Source organism: Pseudopodoces humilis, chromosome 5, assembly GCF_049639895.1.
Source record: "Pseudopodoces humilis isolate 2021_Gansu_Grassland_sample_001 chromosome 5, ASM4963989v1, whole genome shotgun sequence".
In the NCBI taxonomy this organism is placed as follows: Eukaryota; Metazoa; Chordata; class Aves; order Passeriformes; family Paridae; genus Pseudopodoces; species Pseudopodoces humilis.
The window spans coordinates 10,694,172-10,714,571 of NC_142204.1; the positions used below are offsets into that span (position 1 = coordinate 10,694,172).

General features: G+C 47.8%; 1 long non-coding RNA gene across 1 annotated transcript; it reads left to right on the forward strand.

The window, feature by feature from the left end:
- Positions 1 to 174: 174 nt before the first annotated feature.
- Positions 175 to 4,876, forward strand: LOC148184267 (uncharacterized). Its single transcript, XR_015772592.1, has 2 exons — positions 175 to 607; positions 1,475 to 4,876. It is a non-coding gene; the product is annotated as an uncharacterized LOC148184267 (long non-coding RNA).
- The last annotated feature ends 15,524 nt before the right edge of the window (positions 4,877 to 20,400 follow it).

The following is a 20,400-nucleotide window of genomic DNA, read 5'->3' on the forward strand; positions in this document are numbered from 1 at the left end:
CGGGGGGGGCGGGCCTGCCCGCCAGGGGGCGCGCCCCCCGCCGCTCCCGCCCGCCAGGGGGCGCCCCGCCGGGGGACGGGCGGCCCTGACGAGGCGGCGGCGGCGGGGCCGGGCCCGGGCCCGGCACCGGCGAGCGCAGCGCCCCGCCCGCTTCCTGCTTCGCGGAGCCAGCGCCCTCCTCCCGGCACCAGCACGGCACCGGCACAGCCCCGGCTCCCCGTGGCAGCAGCGGGACCGCGCCCGGAGCCCCGGCGGGACCCCTACCACGAACCGGCGGAAGCAGGAGTGGCAGCGCCGGGCTCAACCCCAGAGCCCGTCCCGGAGCGGCTCCTCCCGCCTGCGGCGATCCCAGTCCTCATCCCAGCTCAAATCCCGCATCCCGCCCGCCGAAGGAGAAGCGGCTCCGCCCGGGACCTCCAGTGGACACCGTCGGGACCCGGACCCGGATCTCCGGGGCCGGATCCCGGTGTTGGCCCCAGCTCAGCGCCTCGGGCTCCGTACAGTGCTCCGAGCGACGATCCCGCCGCACCCTGGGCTGAGATACACCGCGCTAAGAGGAGCGGGCGCGGACCCACCGGAATTTCTGGATGGAGCGGGGCCAGCTCAGGTGCGCAGGTCCTCAGAGTGGCTGCGCGGGGCGGGGCCGAGGGGATTCAACCCCCAGGAATTACCTTTGCAACTATTTAATCCTCGGCGCTCGGCGTGGGAGGTTGTGGCTGGGCTGGGCTCTTTGTATATGTCTCTCTCTATAGTTCTTTTCTTCTACGTTTCTTTTCTTCTGTACTTCATTTCCTCTATACTCTCCTTTCTCCTCTCCCTTCCTGCTTCATCCCCACATCATCTGGGCCCCAGTCCGGAGGAGGGGGTCCACCCTAACCTACCCACACCTCCTCCTCTGCTGCTCCCATGGGATTTTTGGCCTGTGGGACCCTAATGAAGTGCCAGGTGCTGAGCACAAAAGAAAATAACGGGAAATCTCTCTGGATCAGGCAGTGTCCCAAAAAGCTGGTAGTGCCCAGCATTTCTGGCTGGAACTTGGGGATCCCAGCAGAGCCCCTCTATAGTATCCCTATGGAGCTGACAGTGCCCAGCATCCCTGACCAGGGTTTGGGGGTTCCAGCACAGCCCTTCCAGCATATCCCACTGTTTCCTCAAGTTCCCTTTAACCAGGATCATTTTTTGGGGTTAGGGCACCCAAACCCAGCAGAATTTGCTTTAACCAGTTTTGGGGGATCTCCCCTCCTCACTGAATTCCTGCTGCCAAAACACAGCTCTCCATCCCCTCAATCTCTCCAGCACCACTAAAACAGCACCTGGGCTTGGAGGAACACAACCCTGTCAAGTTGGGGGATGGCATCAGGGAGCAATCCTGGCTGTCTGGAGGCTGTTCAGACCCCACAGCTCAGGCTGCAGCACAACCTCAATGCAGATGAGTGACCCACAGGAGTCATGGGATTTTCTGCTCTTCTTGCAGTGGCATTTATGGCTGAGCAGTTCAGAACAAGGCTTGAGCAGACAGGACTGGAGAATCAACACCAAGCAACAACCCCTGTGCTTGGCAGGGGCCTGGAGCATCCCAGTCTAGACTCTGGGCTTCAACTACTTGCTTCTACTGCAGTTAATCTGTCATGGGAACTGGTAAATCACAAACCAGACAAGGAGACACTTCCTGAAACAAAATCCAGCTGCAGCTAAGCCCATGGCCATGTTTAAAAACCCTTAAGCATAAAAACCCTTGGAAAAGCAAAGGTGATGCCTGGTGACCTGGAGCTCCAGGGGACTGAGGGGAAGGTGGGCAACAAGCCAGCAAACAGCTTCCACTGCTTCTCACTGCAGCAATGGCAGCTCCATTGGAATTTCACATTCAGCATCTCTTCCATGCTCAACAAGCCAACAAAAGGCACTCCAAGATTCAGACTTTTCTAGTGCTGAGCTTTACATGATCCTTTGGGCAGAAGGAATCTTCCAGACTGTCCCACACCTTAACATCCCACTTGGTCTTTTTGGCACAGTGGACCAGTTCACTATCCCTTACTTCTGAAAGGATCTTTCTGAAGCCAGAACATACCCAGCTTTGCTTTGCCCTTAAATATTCTTTTCCCTGCACAAGTAAGACCGTTCCAGTGCTTGGCAAGTAACAGCTGAAGAATCCAAGCCAAGAGCCTGCCTGGGATGAAGGAATGTGCATGCCCACAGGAAGAGCATCCCAAACCTCTCACTGCTGACCCTTCGCTTCTCACCACAGCTCCAATAGTACCATAACTGTCCCTGCAGGCAGAAACGCAGCCTTGGGAACACCATGAGCTGTCTCCAATGTACCACTGGGCTCGGAGAAGCAGTGAACAAACCAGCAGCTCACAGGGAAATCGGGGGTACCTCCTGAGCCAACAGCAGCTGGGAGAAAGGCAGGGACGCAGCATCTCACCAAAACTATGGCAAAAGAAATGCCAACAACTCGAGAATCACTGCAGCGTTGATTTACTAAAACAAAAGCAAAACGTGTTTTTATTTTTAGATGCTTGGGAGAACTCCATCCCATTTTAACCCATTTCTGTGGCTTGTTTTCAGCCTGCTTATGTTCATTTCCCAGCTCACATGAGGCTGCTGCCAGTTGCTATTTCAGCAGCAGCTCCCGAGGACATGAACACCACCCACACCTCCCATCTCCTCAGTCCAGAGTCCAGGCAGTACTCCCAGAGAGCTGCTGGGAGCTGGAATTGTCCTTGCTGCCCTGCCTGGCAAACCCTGCCTCCCCAGCTGTGGCTCCCACAGCTCTCACCTCCTGGGAAAGAGGAGCTGCATCCTGCCGGGTACTCCTGGCTCTGGGCAGATGCCAGACTGCGGGCAGGGAGATGGCTCAGACAGCTCCGGTGACTGTTTTTCCTCCATGCTTTTGTGTTTTCCTGCATTTCCCTGGGCCAAGGGGTGTGGGGGAAACCCGGGCCGGCCCCGTGTGGCCTCGGGGAGTGCTCGCAGAGTGGCGAGGCGTGGCTGCAACAGAGGCGTTATCACTGCTACCTGCTGCCGCCCGCTCAGGCTCCTGCCCGCCCCCGGCGCTGCTGGCCCCAGAGTCCATGTCCTCACACCGGGAAACGCCGCGGAAAATTGTGCTGAAAGAGTGAAGTCAGCGTCGGGTTCAGGCAATCGAAGAGACACCTTTGAGAGGCGAGAGGGTCCTTCTGGGCACCAATCTCATCCTTACACAGAGCGCATGCGCAAAAAGTGCAGCCGTTTCCGGAAGGTCAAATAAGTATTGTGCCTACCGGCCATCTTTGGTGTGGCATCACGTGACTTCCTCCTTAGATCGCCATCTTGGGTGCTGGCAGAAGTCACTTTCTGATGAGACGCCATCTTTAGTGTAGCCTCACGTGACCACCTGGTTAGTCCACTATCTTTGGTACGTTTGGTACGTTTAAGATGCCATATTTGGTATGACATCATGTGACACCAACCCCTCATCACCATCTTTTGTGCTGGCAGAAGCCACTTCCGGCTGGGCTGCCATCTTTGGTGTGGTACCACTAAGGCCCTTCTTCCCTACAAATGTATCTACTTGGCTGCCTGAAGGTGACCCCACTCCTGGCCCAGGTTGCCATTCTGACCCTGAGCTTTCCTGCCGTCGCACCTTCCACAGTGACGCACAGACCATCCCTTTGGAAAAGATTGCAAAGGCAGACAATGGCTGTGAAATTCAAGGGTGAAGCCATTTCCAAAAGTAATGTTGGAGGGGGGAAGGCAGCATGTGCAGTTCTGAGCTGAGCTGCTCATGCCAAGACTCTGCCTGGGGTTTGATCTGCAGCTCCCCGCAGACCTCTGTGGCTGCTCACAGTTCACCCTTGTCTGCCCTGACTAAGCAGGGAGGTGATGGGGGCTCTGCCAATCTCCATTTTTGTTTTTTAGCACAGGCAAACATATGTTCAGTGCAGTTGTGTGTGTGGTCTCTGTGCTATAGGAGTTATTGATAAAGATATGGTTTGTGTTCAGCGTGAGTGGCTGAGGAAGGGGTTTCTGAGGTGAAATTTAGGTACCCTGGACTACGCTTGTTTGTGACTATCCCATAAATTACTGAAATAAGTGGGCCAGGAGATGGACTCCCATTTTACACCTTTATTAGAATTCAGCCTTGGGGTGGGGGCCTGAGGGGTTGCTCACACCACTGGTGCTCCCACACTGGCAACTCCAAGGAGGAGGCACAATTCAGCTTTGCAGCACACACTACAGAGCTGACAGGGAAACCTTATGAATATGATTGTTTAGCAAAAGATTCTGAAAATATGAAGCCTAGAATTGAAATAGAAATGAAAGCTCGCTTTGAGTCATAAGATGCTGAGTACTAGTTACTATGTAGACTGAAGAACAATAGCCTATTCAGCTAAAGGAGAATCCCTGTTGATGAAATAATGTCCTTCTGCTGATGGAGAATCCAAAGGTCAAGCAGCAAGAGAAGAATCTGTAAAGCTTTTAGAGTTTGAAATGTAACGCTGTATGGTAATGTAGTAGTTCTTATAGGCTGTATGTAAATTCTTTAGTGGGTGTGTCTCATAGTGATTGCTTACTGGGAATTGGAATATTCACTATAGAAAAGGATATAATGTATTGTAATGAGAACTTAGCTCTCTTAATTCTCTTGTGTTCTCTCTCTTAAGCTCTTAATGCTCTTGTTCTCCTAGCTCTCTTTAGGCTCTCTCTCCCCGCTCTCTCTTAAGCCTCTCTTGTTCTCCCTGCTCTCCCTCTCTTACTCTTGTTATCCCCTCTCTCTTTAATCTCTCTCCCCACTCCACTCTCTCTCCCTCCCTGACCACGTGTACGCTGAGGCTGGCGGCGGGTATGGGTCTCTTCCTCCCTCTAGCCATATAATAAATTGCTTATACCTGAACAGCTTGAACCTGGAGAAGTCTCTCACCACAAGCAAGTGTTTTGTACATCTATAACCGTCCTCACAGGAGTAGCCAGGAGGCCTGCTTTTCTGGCTCATTGTCCAAGGGGGTCACTCTTTTCCAGTCGTATTTGGTCACGGCAACACCTCTTAAGCAGGCTCAGGTGATGCGGGAAGACTATCTTCCTTTGTAGCTTGCTAGGGTGTGTTGCTTTGGCCTTTTATTCCTTTGTTAGCTCGTTGTTTTAGTGTCTGGTGTGCCTTAGTGTTGTAGTCTGCAACTGCAGGATCACATCCAGAGAAGCCGCAGGGTTCTGGGGACCACCATGGAACACCAACGAGACAGGCTTTTGTTCATGAAACCATTTATTCAGCATGGGAACAAACTCAGATCCAGAACAGAGAGCCCCAAACGGAGGCCAAGCAGGGGTTTTTGAGGGACAGAACTAGGGTGGAGTTCAGGGTCAGAGACCACTAGAAACACAGCAAGGGAGAAACCCCCCAGGGACTTAAACCCAATCAGAACTCCTGGGCTGCCCCTCACAAGGGGTTTGGGGTGGGGTAACTTCATCCAGGGCTCACATGTCCATCCCCCAACACAGGGGGTCAAAATTCACACACATGGCTTACAGCCATTCCTCTCCTTTCACAAAGCTTATCTGAAACTCACTCCTTGCCTCCCTGAGACACTTCACAACACCTCAGTTTGCATATGACTTGGGGCGCACAGCCCCCTGGGAGCAGCAGCAGTGATTCCTGATGGGGGAAGGGAGGTAGGAGTGTAGGGAGCAGGGCTGTTACATAGTGACAGGTAAGTAAGGGAAAGGGAATAGAGGCACATGGTATAAGAGAACTCTTAAAACACTTCAATAACCTGTAAGTAATTAACATTACTAACAACTATTGGGGTAAACACGGGGTACAATTAACAGTACACAACCGAACACCTACAATATTTTAACTGGGCTGGATTTCTTGAGAGAGTTTTTATTCATAACAATTCCCCCCCTCTATTTATTTGATCAGGTTTTTCAAACCTGCATCAATTGGCGGTTTCAGACTCTTCAGAGCAACATTTTCTTAGCTTTTGGTATTGGTTGTACACTTCTTGGGCTATTCTATGGTCTGGCTCCTGAGTTTCTAACCTAAACCCATTCATTCCCAGGGCCAGACCTCAGATATTTGCATGTTTACACACACCCAGCAACTGGTTAAATTTAGGTCTTTGCTAATCTTTTCAATCAGGTCTATAAACAATTTTTTTCCTAAAGGTTCATCCACATCTTTCTTTACCATTAATAAATAAGGGTTTTCCTTAATTATGTCTCTTATTCCTTCATTTTTAAAGCAAAACCAAGCTTCTCCAACCAGACATTACCTGAGTAGGCGTTGCCTAAATATGGCTTTGTTTTTTGTGATCCAATATGTTTTCCCATCCTTCTGGCATGTGTTCAACTGGGAAAGGTCAAAGCAAGTGGGATTTATATTTGTATGGACTTTCATTAAGGATCCTAGGTTCTCCCCATCATAAAGGAATTGATAGCATTTTGTGCAGAGATCTTTCCCTCTCACATACCCTAGAAGCAAGCTTAACACCAATCTTTCCAAGAGTCCGGTATGAGCTGTTTTGTTGCCCTGAAAACTCAGCTTCTGAGCTTGCTAATGTAGTTTTCTAAGGACTTTCCCAGGACAGTAACTGTAAACATAGATATGTGTACATTCTTTCTGTTACACGTCTTGTGATGGGCATCTCTCATGGCCAGTGCAGTGAGAAAGTGTTATCCTGACCATCCAATCCCTGGCCGTGGCCAAAAGCCTATAAATCCTGGGAGGAAAAATAAACTCTGCTCTTTCTTTCACCACACCTTGACCTGTGTCCGCGTGACCTATTCATCTTCAGCAGTAACATCTGGTGAATCCCGACGTGTGTTACAGGGTACTGTCTAGCCTGTGGCTATGGATGGTTTTGGACTTTCTCTTACAGAGGGCCTGGTATGGCATGATATGGCATGCAGTGTCTGATCAAAGAGGGACTGATGTTTTGTATGCTGACTTTCAGCGACTGTGTGAGTATGGGAGAACTGAAGGGTTTTCCCCTGTGGTTGAAGCGATTTTTTCGCAGTCAGCTTGGGATGCTTTAGGCGATTCCCTGATCGAGGCTCTGCTGGTCGGTTATGAGCCCCGGCTGCTCCGGCTGCTCGGGATCTGGCGAAGGTGTGGCGGTGTTCTGAGGTCGGGTCCTGAGGTTGGCTCCCTTGGGATCGCCAGGGCCCCTGGCGGGTTGAACAGGGGCGCCGCGGGACCGGTGGGCGTGACCCTGCCTCGGCCGGCGCCCCGGCAGTGTAGGCCCAGGTTGGGGTTGGATCCCTGCTGGCAGGCTGTCGGGGGTGCCGCGGACCCGGGGGGTGTAATGCCGCCTCGGCCTGCGCCCCGGCAGTGGAAGCCCGGGGCGGGGTCGCCACCTCTGCGTGCCCTCCCGGCACAGACCGATGGGGGGGTGCCTGAATGGGGGGCTGCGCCAGCCCTGGGGGATGCCTCGGGGTCTGTCCTGTGTCCCTGCCGCGGAAGGGCCGTGCCTTGCCCCGCGGGGGGGGACGGGCAGGGCCCGGGCTCCGCGCCGGTGGCCGCGCACGCTTTTCCAGCGGAGGAGCGGCCGGCACCACTTCTTGGACCTTTCGCCCCTGAAGAAACACTGTTAGGGGCGGTTCCAAGCGCTGCCCCCCCCCGCGCCAGATTTTTGGGGCATGGGGGCGGGTTCTGCGAGTGGTGCCGACGCCGGGCTGGGTTCTGCCATCCTCATGCTGCCGGATTCCCATCCTGCGAGCCCGGGTTGTCCCCTGGCAGTGGAGCAGGACGATGCCGCGGTTTCGCAGGCTGTGCCTGTACCGGCGCCTCGGTCCTTCCCGGCGCTAGAGGCGGGCTGTGCCGAACTGCCTCCAACCCCCCCCCGCCTCGGGTTCCCAGGCATCACCCGAGCCTGCAGCTAGAGCCGGCCCTCCCCCATCGCCTCCTGTGGCTGTGGCAGACCAAGGTCCTGAGCTGTTTACCACTGGCTCGGGTGGTGCTGCCACGGGGACGAAGCCGGTGGCCATGACAGGCCAGGGGTCCCTGGCTGCTGGAGCCTCTTCGGCTGGCCTGTGGACCTTGTCCTCTTGTAAAATGACTGTGCAGCTGCGTGTATCAGGCATTCCATGTGCTTCCAAATGCTTTGATCCGGTGGGTGAGGGCTTGAGTGCTCTTCTTGTGGCATGGTTGAATATCACTGCCCAAGGCACCATTGCTCACCTAGGGGACATTGATTCGGAATTCCTGGGGTGCATTTCTGCCATGGGTTCCACACTCCTGCCTCCTGTTCCTATCCCTGTGGGACCTGAATTTGCTCACCTTGTGCCTTTTGAGTTTTATGTTTGCAGAGCTGAGAACCAGCTGTGGGGAGATGGTGGCTTCGGGTTCCCTGGACTTCCCTGGGTCACTGGACTGCTGTTCTGACAGCCAGGGATCATCCTGAACGGGTCTGCACCCAGTCCATCCTTGGTGAGATGCTGTCAAAGATTAGCTTCCGTGGGTTTTGACACTGGCATGGACATCACGATTGTCAGGTTTGCTGACGGGCCCCCGGAGTGACCCCTGGACCCAATGCTGACACATTCAACACAAAGAAGAACTTGAGACTGAGTCTTTGTTCAGCAGATTCTGTTGGCCTTTCTCATGATAGACTAGTCACCCTCTGTGACTTGATGCGAGAACAGTTGGATCACAGTGATCTGGAGTTTCAACCAGTCCCTGGGACATTCCTGTTTTCTGTATCAAGAAGAAGTCTGGGAAATGGAGGTTACTACAATACCTCCAGAAAGTTACTGCTATGATGGAAAGCATGGGGATGTTGCAGGCTAGCATGCCTTCACCTGCCATGTTTCCTGTTGATTGGCTAGTCCTCATTGTGGATCTGAAAGATTGTTTTTTACAATTCCTTTGCATCCCGATGACAGACCGAAATTTGTTTTTTTGGTGCCAGCTATCATTAATGCTGAGCCCACACAGAGATATCAATGGAGATTTTGCCATAAGGCTTGTGAAAATTTGCCGGCATTTGCCGATGATATGGGGCTCTAGCCCTCTCTGGAGTTTGCAAGCAGTTTCCTGCTGCTCATTTCTACAACCTCCCTGAAATTATTTGAGGGTCAAAAATAAATTTTGGGACAAACAGTCCCGCATTTGGAGGTGCAATTATTTTTTTTGCATTCAGTGCAGACACTGCATGAATGATGTCCAAATATTAATGGACTTTTACATGGTTGTGTCCCTATATGGGACTGACCACAACACAACTGTCTCCCTTGTTTGGTCTATTAAAGGGGGACTCTGATTTTAAAGTCACCTCTGACACTGACCCCACAGGCACAGTAGATGCTGGAGGAGGTTCTGCAAGCAGTTTCTGCTCCTCAAGTTTATTACATTAATCTTTCCTTTGATGTCACTGTTTTGTTTTGTTTTTAGGTTTTTGGAGAGTCATGAGGCTGGATCAGCCCAATTGATAGAATTACAGACTGCTGTCATAGCATTTCATAAGTTTTCCCAGGCACCTTTCAATTTGGCCGTGGATTCTGCCTCTGTGACCAAATTGGGAGCCATCCACAAGCAGGTGTTGATGTTGGACACCTGTGTCATTTATTTTTGAGTTTTGTTGTTTTTCTGGGGTTTTTTTTGGTTTTTTTTTGTAATAACGAAAGGGTGAAATATCACCCTGAAATTACAGCCTTCTGATTGTATGGAGTATTGTATTTTCCTATTATTTATCTTTTGATTGTTTATAATGTTACTAGTTTCTTCGTTCATTTTTCTTTTTTTCTTTTCTTTTTGTTAAACCAAAAAGGGTGAGATGTCGCCCTGAAAACTCAGCTTCTGAGCTTGCTAACGTAGTTTTCTAAGGACTTTCCCAGGACAGTAACTGTAAACATAGATATGTGTACATTCTTTCTGTTACACGTCTTGTGATGGGCATCTCTCATGGCCAGTGCAGTGAGAAAGTGTTATCCTGACCATCCAATCCCTGGCTGTGGCCAAAAGCCTATAAATCCTGGGAGGAAAAATAAACTCTGCTCTTTCTTTCACCACACCTCGACCTGTGTCCACGTGATCTATTCATCTTCAGTGGTAACACTGTTTTTCCTGCAGCAAGCTTCATGGCTCACTTGCTTTCTTAGCCTCACCCAGTCTTGCCTCTTGGACAAGGTGTTTTTATGAAGATGGTGGAGTCTTTTCTTTTTATTCCCACTTTTAGTAATTTTTGTAAGCCATCAAGAAATGCTCAGTGGGAGAAGCTAATTTTTACTATAGTATAAAAACTTAAAATAGCAACAAGTAACCAATTAATAGCAACTGTAATTGCAGTTACAACAGTCTTTTAGTCTCTTGTTAATATATTTGAGTCTGTAAGTTCCTCAGCCCACCTTGGGCTGCTTCTTGAGAGTTACTTTAAGGTTGGTCCGATCTCTGGTGGCAATCCACTGAGAGGGAACCTTTGGTGATTCATCTGAGCTCAGTCTGTCATCAGGTGGGGATACCAGTCCTTTCACCTGGGTAATATGGGTCCAGCCTATTTCTTGAGTTTTCACAGTGGTGTGAGATGTCAGCAGTACTTGGAACAGACCCTCAAATCTAGGGGTTAGTGGGGTGGTGTTCCAAGATTTGATTAAAACCCAATCTCCGGGATTAATCTGATGAACATCCACATCAAGGGGAGAAGTTTGGGGAAGATGCTCTCTTTTCCATAGACTTTCTAAGGTTTTGCTGATAGTTTCCAGATATGTGCGGGCTAAGGCCTCTCCTTCTAGATAGTCTCCTGTGCTGTATGGGGTGAGTAGGTCTCCCATTTTATAGGGAGACACCCCTATGTCTGCTCGTGGTCTCGTGTGAATTCTCAGAAGGGCGAGTGATAAGCACTTGAGCCAGCTTAGGTGGGTTTCTATGATTAATTTAGTTATTACGTTTTTTTAAGGTCTTGTTCATCCGCTCTACCGTTCCAGAATTCTGGGGGTGCCAAGGGGTATGAAGCCTCCATTTTATTCTCAAAGCCTTGATGATATGATGTAGAGTTTGGGTAATAAAATGGGGGCCTCTGTCTGAGTTGATGCTATTGACTAGACCATACCTGGGGATTATTTGTTCTATCATTATTTTTGCTACCACTTCTGCAGTTTCCCGCTTTGTGGGGAAAGCTTTGACCTAGTGTGTCAGATGGTCAACTATCACCAGCAGGTACTTATAGCCTTACACTGCAGGCATTTCAATGAAGTCAATCTGTATATTTTGAAACGGTCTAAGAGCCAATTCTCTTCTCCCAGGTATGGTCTTTCTCATGACCTTTTGATTTACCTTTTGGCAAATTACACATCCCTCAGTGACTGCCTTTGCTAGGTGTTGGGGGTTAGGTGTCCTTTTTTTGTTGTTCTGTCTTGCCCGTGGAATTTTTACCCATTAGTTGCGGGGACAACCTAACTGTGGGTACTTAGTGGGTGCTTGACAAAGGACAGAGTGGCCGGGCCCAGGGGGGGAAGGGGGCAGGAAAGGAGGGTGGGGACAGTTTGGGTGGGCTTTCTTCAGCTTCAAGGGAAAGATTCTTTTTTTGGGGCGTGGAGCTGCTGTGGTAGAGAGAAGGGAATTTCGCCATCACCCAGACGGAGCTGCTGCTTCTTCTCCTTCTTCCCTCTTTGTTGGTTGGCCTCACACCTCCTGTCCTGCCGAGACGTGTGGCAGTGCCAGGCACCGCCGCGGATACACCTCAGCCACCAGCCCAGGATCTCTGCTCATCCCTGCTGTTCCAGCCAACTGTTCCTCGGAGCCCTGCAGGAGCACCGGGACTGCCCACCCGAGGGGGTTTGTGGAACAAAGCCTCTCCTCCATCCTGTCTCAGCCGAGAAGGCTGTCACGGGGTCCCTGGTTCTGTTTTCTTGCTAATGCTGTAGTTATTGTTGTTTGTTTGCCTGGTTCTACTAGTAAAGAACTGTTATTCCTATCCCCAGATCTCTGCCTGAAAGCCCCTTGATTTCAGAATTAAAATAATTCGGAGGGAGAGGGTCTACATTCTTTCATCCCAAGGGAGGCTCCTGCCCTCCCTAGTAGACACCTGTCTTCTAGAACCAAGACACTAGGTTATACACCCCTATACATATATTTTCTCTTAAAAAATGATCGCACAGTCCCTGGGTTCCCCAGTGGGGGAGTTCATATATTTCTGTCAAGATTTTTTGGGCTAAGGCCTTATTTAGGAATTCACACCCATCAGATGTTATCCATTCCCCACATCCCTGATGTAGGCCTAATTCTTTTATTGCCTTTAATTATTTTTCTTCAAAAATTTGCTTTGGCTTTTCCTTTTCCCTGTCTGCTGGTGTCTCATTTAATTTTAGGATTTTGACTGAATCACCTGGGTCAATGGCTGCCTCTTTGGCCATCTGGTCGGCTATCTGATTTCCTTTCTTTTCCAGGGTATCTCCCTTTTGATGCCCTTTTATATGTACAACAGCTATTTCTAAGGGTTTTGGTAAGGACCCTATCACTGATTTTATTAGCTCTGCATGTACTAAATTCTTTCATCTTGAATTTAAATATCCATGTTCTTCCCAGATCTTTCTGAAAGTATGGACTATCCTATCCATGTTCTTCCCAGATCTTTCTGAAAGTATGGACTATCCCAAAGGCATATCTTAAATCAGTGTAGATTGTCCCTCTATCCCCTTCTAATAGATCTAATCCTCTTTTTAGGGCATAAAGCTCACAACATTGAGCTGACTAGTTGGTTGGTAACTTTCACTTTTCTACAGTATTTAGTTGTTCTCTTTCTGTTACCGCCACTACCGCATAACCAGAGGCTCTTTTTCCATTTACCACCCTTGAAGACCCATTGGTGAATAAGGTCTTCCCACAGGGCAGGGGTAGATCACGATCTTCTCTTATCCTGGTCTGATAATTTATGAGCTCCAAACAATTATGTTCTACTTCACCTAGGGGGTCACCTGAAAGGAATTGAGCAGGGTTCAGACATCTTGAGGTAGCTATTTCCAGATCTTCAGTGTTTATTAGAATAATTTCATACTTTAATATTCTTGGGTCTGTTAACCATTGTTGGGCTTTCTGACTAAGTACCATTTTTTGGTCATGGGGTGTGTATACTTTAATTTCTCCTACTAGGGTCAGGTTTTTTTGAGCTTCCTCTATTAGGATGGCAGCTGCAGCAATTGCCTGGAGGCAAGTTCGCCACCCCCTTGCAAAAGGATCTAATAATTTTGAAAGGTATGCTGCGGGTTTTTTAATTTCTCCCCATTCCTGAGTTAGTATACCATATGCAATACCTATCTCAGTGTTAACAAATAAATAGAACTCTTTCCAGTGGTCTGGTAGGCTTAACACCAGTGCTGAAGATAGTTTGCTCTTTAAATCTTTTAGCTGTCCTTCATCTTCAGCTGTCCACTTGATTGGCTCAGGTCTACTAGTTTTTCATAATGAAATTTGACGCGTTGGGTGTACTGATCTATTCATAATTTACAATAGCCAAATAATCCCAAAAGTCTCCTTATGTCCCTCTTAGTTTTGGAGCAGGTATGGACAACAGACTGGCAATTCTCTCTGGGCTTAGTTAATTGGGGAAGGGTTTGAAGGTAGGATTGGGGGGGGGGGGGAATGGACCTAAAGGAGGGATTTGGGGCTCTGCTGGGTAAACAGGGGGAGGAGGAAGATTGTCTAGGGGATCCCATTTGCTATGAACTTCTTTCTCTGATTCCTTTCCTTTTTTATCCCCTTTTTCTTGTTCTTGCTTCTTAAGTTAACAGATCTTAACTGTCTGTTCTTTAGTGAGATCTATTCCCCAACAGGTCGCGTAGGATAGTTGTTCTAAATTAGGGTTACCTTGATCCCTTAAATAGCAGTTAAGTTGGGAACATACCCAGGGATCATTGGACCTATACCACAGCCACTCTGCTTGCAATTCCAGATTGGGCCAAACCTCTGTGCAATAGTAAATCATTTTAACTTTATCTAGGCCCTTTGTGGTATCATATGTCTCCCATTTGTCTAACAATTGCCCCAGTGGGCTGTCAAGAGGGATGTTCTTTTGTGCTTTACTCTTTTTCTTGGGTCACACTTCCCCATCCTTATCTCTCAGTCAGGCCTTAACTACAATCTTACTGTGCCCCTACCCAAACAGAAAGTTAATGACAGGCAACACAACCTATAAAAAACCTAAACTGATTTGGCCCTTCACACTAAGAAAAATTCCTTAAGGTGCCTCTACCCAAATGAAAGAACTAAAGACAGACAAACTAATCTCTAATAAACTCAAGCTCAGATCCTCAGCAGGGTCCTATAGCCTGGATGATCTTGAGGCCTAGCCCCTCAATCCAGCCACCTATGGTCCCCTCTAACTCTTGCAGGGTTCTATAGCCCAGATGATCTTGAGGCCTAACCCATCAATCTGGCCACCTATAGTCTCCCCAATTCTTCCACTTTTTCCTTTGAGGGATGGGTCTGATAGGGCTCTCCCTAGCCCTCTGCCCACCCTTGATCTGGGGTAACTAGCCCTTTCTGAGAGTATGGTCCCAACGGGGTAGTGCTCCCCCTCCTGGCACTCCCCAAGTCCCCAAGTCCCTACGCACCCAGGCCTACTTGGGGTCCGCAGGTCACCACACCAAATTATATCCTTCACCTGCCCGGAGTTTTCCTAAGGGAGACACCCCAAACTCTCTTTATCCAATTGCTTCCTGTGATAAATGTAACCTTGGATAAAAATTCGTGAAAGAATAAATAAGTATATAACTGTATTTGTAACAATGTAAAAATTATATAAAATATAGTGTGGCCTAAGGATTTCTCCCCAGACCCAGTAGTAACTACCCATTCAGGCGGTAACAACCCTAGGCGACGTTCATCAGCCTGAAAGAAAGAGCAGGACGCGGACAATCAGGCCAAACAATGAGAGGAGCCAGCCTGAGATGCCCATCGGCTCTGCACCAGACCTGGACACTCCACCCTGAGAGTCCAACCGAAGATACAATCGGGAAGCACTCAGAACCTTTCACATGCGAAAGGACTCTGCCCAGTCGTCTATTGATTCAGTTCCACGGTTCCAGGAAATTCATTCAACCAACCATCTAGACTCTTTGTTGAACAGTAACTGCTCAGAGTTTTGGCCTCAGGACACAAAATCCCTAAAAACCCCGGACAGTCTACCCTCCTTCGTGGATTTGGGTAAATCTGTACCTCTGGGTATAGACCCCTGTCCACCCAGCGCTGCGCTGATTTATTTTATTGTGGTTTTTTCTCTCATTGTTTGTGATTGAAATTGTTTTATAATAAAGTTGATGGGCATCTCGGCCTGGCTCCTTTCTTTGTTTAGCTTAATTGTTCGTGTCCTGCTCTTTCTTTCAGGCTGATGAACGTCGCCTAGGGTCGTTACCACCTGAATGGGTAGTTACTGCTGGGTTTGGGGGAAATTCTTAGGCCACACTATATTTTATATAATTTTTACATTGTTACAAATACAGTTATATACTTATTTATTCTTTCACGAATTTTTATCCAAGGTTACATTTATCACAGTCCCCCGCCTAATAATTTATCACATTAAAATTCGTGTTATTTCATTCATTTCTAGTGAGGGAGAACTGTGTAGTTTTAACTATATTTGTCTTCTTCCCAGTCTGTAAGTGAATTCTCACAGTATTCTTGAGAAGGGTTGTTTTTATTTTCAAATTTCTTTAAGGCTTCAACTGCCTTCTGGTTCTCTCTTTTCTCCTCTAACTTCATTAGTTTAGAGAAAAGAGTGGGTTTCCCTGGTGCCTTTTCTGGGTCAATTGGAAGAATGGCAATTTGCATTCCTTGCACAACAGAATGAATTAACCTGATGAAGCAAGGAATCAAACACGGGAGAAAGATGATTCCGGCAATTGAACAAGATATAAAGAATACTAGCTTTTTCCACCAAGCCCCCTGTCCAAATATCTGGTCCCACCAGGAGGCTTGCAGAATTGAGTTCTATTTTTGAACTGGCACATGTGCTACCTTTTTTATTTCGGCAGCTAGTCCTTTTATTGTCTCTCCATAATCATCTATTTCCATGCAACACTCGGATTCATTGTATTTACCGCACACTCCCTCGGCTAACAAATAATCGAGAGCTAGTCTGTTTTGGTACACAAAAGCTCTCATTTGCGAATGTTGCTTCGCTAGGAGTTCTAGGGTCTCTGAGGTGTGGTTGGAAACTACTTCTACTACCGCTTGTAACCTGATAAGTCTGTTGAGAAGGTAAATGGGAGTCCTGTAACCCCAACTGCCATCGTTTGCCCAAGTGGCAGGCCCATAATACTTAATGATCCTTTCGGCAGGCCATTCTTCTTCTTTCCATTTCTGACTGCCTCCTGCCATGGGTAGTTCCCGTTTTAATTCCCTCTTTTGTCTATTTAATGTTTCAAAGAGCGAGCTCCCAGCAATTTACTTTCTGTTCTGGGTAGACTAAAGAAAAAGGGTCTAATTATTCCGAGAGTGCAAGACCCCTTCCATTTCTTAGGTAGCTCACTATATGCTTTTTTGCCACATAACCAGTAAATGCCATCGGGAGCTTCCCAGCCTTTGTTTGTTCTTGCCGGATCATCCCAATATTCTTTCAGGCCTTCTAGTGCTTGGAAGGGATTGGCCCCAGAGCTTTTGTACTAACATAGTTCAATTATTTCAACCCATTCGCAGTGATTACCCCGGCTGCGACTTCAATAGCCCGCGGGTGGTTCAGGTTGCCAAGTTTTTGATTTACTGTCAGAATTCACTGTGAGTGTGCTTACACATGGGGTATAACTTACTAAATCAGTGAATTCTTTTCCTTCTCTGCTAATGCAGACGGTACCAATTATCCTTTGGTCTATAACCCATCCTTCGGGTCTTCGTTTTGTTTTTGACATTTTTGAGCCTTCCCATTTTAGGAGTTGCTCTGGGGTGAGTCCTTCTCCCTTCCAAGGCCACTTTTCAGCCGACTTTAAACCGCCACAGATCCAACAGTTAGATAGACCTAATTCTGTGGCTATTTCTTGCATTAGGTCTATGAAAAGATTCTGGTTGGGGGCTGGCAATCCCCAATTGCTGTATTGTCTCTCTAATTGCTCATAGTTCTCACTAAGAGAGTTAAGCCTCTCTTGTTCTAGTCTCTTTTTTTGAATTTCTACTTCTCGCCTCTTTAATTTTAGGGTTAGTTGTTTTATTTTGTTTTCAGGGTCCATCCCTTCCTCATCTCTGGAGAAGCAGAACACTTGATCGAATTGTAAACATACTCGGTCATCATCACTTTTTAACAAATCAAGAATTATCGGTTTATTACTAAAGGAGGTTTTCTCTTCATGTTTTAAATTTTTACCTTCTCAATACATTTTCCCCCCTATGGTACACATTTTTAAGTTTGCTTTATTGTAACACAAAGGGTTGACTTTATAATATGCTAAAAAGGTGGATTGTCTTTTTCCTCTTATCCAGACAGTTTTGTTACATTGGCTGCAGATTGGAATTGGAGGGAGCATTCCCACTTCTCTCTTATACCTGAACTGGGTAGCTTTGGTTTTTCTTCTCATAGGAGTTTTAGACTGCCCGTCCTTAAAACTTGCCCTTGAGTGATAACACCAGACTTCCCCCTTTAGTTCACAGAGATTATACCGAGTGCCGTTGGATAAACAAAACCCCTTTTGTTGTTCTGGAGGACAGTCAATTATTCGTCCGGCATCTGTGGCAGTCTGACACTGCTCACACTTCCCCAGGGGACGCTCCCCCAGAGGTACCTCGGGACTCATTCCCTCGGTCAAGCACATGGCTAGATTCAGGACTATCAGGATTCTCCACCGGTGTATCCCTCTGCCTTGCCCTTTGCCCATATAAAAATATACGGCGGGTGTTGTAGTTGATAGCCTGAAATGTATCTTTTCCCATCTTTTAGTTGTGATTCTCCCCCCACCCCCAGCTTCTCTTTCTCCTGTTTACCTGGCGTCAAGTTACCATGGTTACTGAAGTTTCTCTCCTCAGCCCCACGGCGAGAGGCCGAATAGAGTAAAGAGAGGACCCCGCTGGCATTTCCAGCTGCTTGAAGTTTCTTTAGCCCAGGAAAGCACGGGGTTGGGAGAAGAGAACTCTTCTTTCCAACACGGAAGTTTGTAACTCTGTTTTTCCTGTCCCAGAATGCCTCTAAACTATGGAAGCTGAGAGGGCATGCTTACCTTGCCTTCCCTTTCTTTCCCCCCTGTGTTGCCAGGAAACCAAGCCCCCCCTCTCTCCCCCTCTGCCCCTCTGTATAGAATACTCCTACATCTTTGTGGGCATTTGAAGAAGTTGGTGTCTGTTATTTCTTATCTTGGCGTGTGTAACCTTGATTTGTAGAAAGTTTGTAAGATGTACTAACTGAGAAAAATAATTGGTTCTCTCTCTGATGTTCCCTCCCTCCGAGAAACCCTGTTAAAAGAGACCCCCCCAGACCCCAAATCCTTGGTCTCTCGTTCTTTGGATTCCCCTTCACAGAAATAAACTGTGGAATGCAAACCAGAGAGAGAGTCCCCCCCTGATTTCTTTACTCGCTCTATAGACTTAGATTCTTGAAGAAAATCAGTGAACCCCACAAACATATGCTGGCTCGAAACTCGAGTGAAGAGAAACCTCATCACTGAGCTAGCCGGGCCACACTCGAGAAGATCGAGTCAGGCGGGGATTACCATCTTCTCGGCAGCAAGGATATTCTTCAGGGGCCCTTGTAGTCCTTATGGCGTACCTTCTCTTGAAAGCAGCCCACCGAGACGACTTAATCGTGTCTGTCTTGCACGGTACCTTTACTGTCTTTCGGCACTCGATTTCCAAAGCTTCTGCCTTGGAGTCTAGTTTTTTTTATTTCGGGCTCTGTGAATTGCAGCTTGGATTTTGAGACTTTCAAACCCTTCTTTCCTAGAAAGTTCAACAAGGCAATAGTGCTTTTCCTCACGCTCTCCTCAGTCGGTCCAGCTATTAGCAAGTCATCTACATACTGCAAAAGCTTTGTCCTGTCCTCAAGAACAAATTGGGTTAACAGTTGTTCTAAAGCTTGCCCGAAAAGGTTCGGAGACTCCACGAACCCCTGGGGGAGGACCGTCCACCTTAGCTGTTGCTTTCAGTTTGTATCTGGGTCCTCCCACTGAAATGCAAAATAATCTCTACTCCTTTCATCCAGAGGGCAAGTCCAAAAAGCATCTTTCAAATCAATCACACTATACCACACATCTTCTGGTGAGAGTCTATTTAGTAAAGTATAGGGGTTGGCTACCACCGGGAATCTAGTCCGGGTCCTAGCGTTTACCACTCTTAGGTCTTGGACCAATCGGAAACTGCCATCCGTCTTCCTTACAGCCAGGATGGGGGTGTTATGTTGAGACATGCAAGGTTCTAAAGTACCCCCTTTTAGGAGGTCATCAATTACTTGTTTCAACCCCCTTCTCCCCTCCATCGGGATGGGATATTGTTTAACCCTTATAGGGTCCTCAGAGTTCTCGATTTCTATTTTGATAGGTTTGATATCTAGCTTTCCTACCTCTCCTTTTGAATGCCATACTTCAGGGTTTATTTTCTCCTCATCTTTAGGAGTCAACTTAAATATTTTCACCACCAATTCAGAATTTTTAATCATGATATTAATTCTTAAAGCGACAATCATGTCTCTTCTTAACAAATTGTAATCTGCTTCTTCCACTAATAGTAAATTCCCTAAGCAAATTTTATTTTCAGATTCTATTTCCACATCTTTTATTACAGGCACTTCAAAGGGGTCTCCCTTTGCACCGATTACAAAAACCTTTTCTCTGCTAGCCACACATCCGTATGGCAATTTCTGCAGGGTACTTCTCTCTGCCCCAGTATCCACAAGAAAACTTACCTCCTGTCGTTGGGGGCCCACTTTTAATTTTATCAAGGGCTCCTTGGATGTTCCGGTCCCCAAATTAAAGAGCCCCTGACACCCCTAATCTTCCTGAAAAATTTTCTCGTCTTTTATTCTTTGTTTACAATTCTGCTGAACGTGTCCTACCTGTTTACAGTAGTAGCATTCAGGGGGTTCTCTCCGTGGGGCCGGGGCTGCCCGGTGAGAACCTCGACCTTTCCCGGGTAGTGTTTTAAACTTACCCTGTATCTGCTCTTGTTTCTGGACCTCTTTCACTGCAGTTACTAAAACCTTAGCTTGCAATTTCTGCTTCTCATCTTCTCTCCTCATGTATACTTTTTGAGCTTCCCTTAGGAGCTCCTGGAGGCTTTTATCTTGCCACCCCTCGATCTTTTCTAATTTTCTCCTAATGTCTTCTCAAGATTTAGCAACGAATTGTGTTTTTAACAGAACCTCCCCCACAGGAGAGTTCGGGTCAGTCCCAGAGTAAATCTGTAAACTTCGCCATAATCTCTCGATCCATTCAGTGGGTGGTTCTTCTTTCTCTTGACACTCTCCAAAAACTTTACTAATATTCTGGCCCCTAGGGACCGCTTCTCTTATA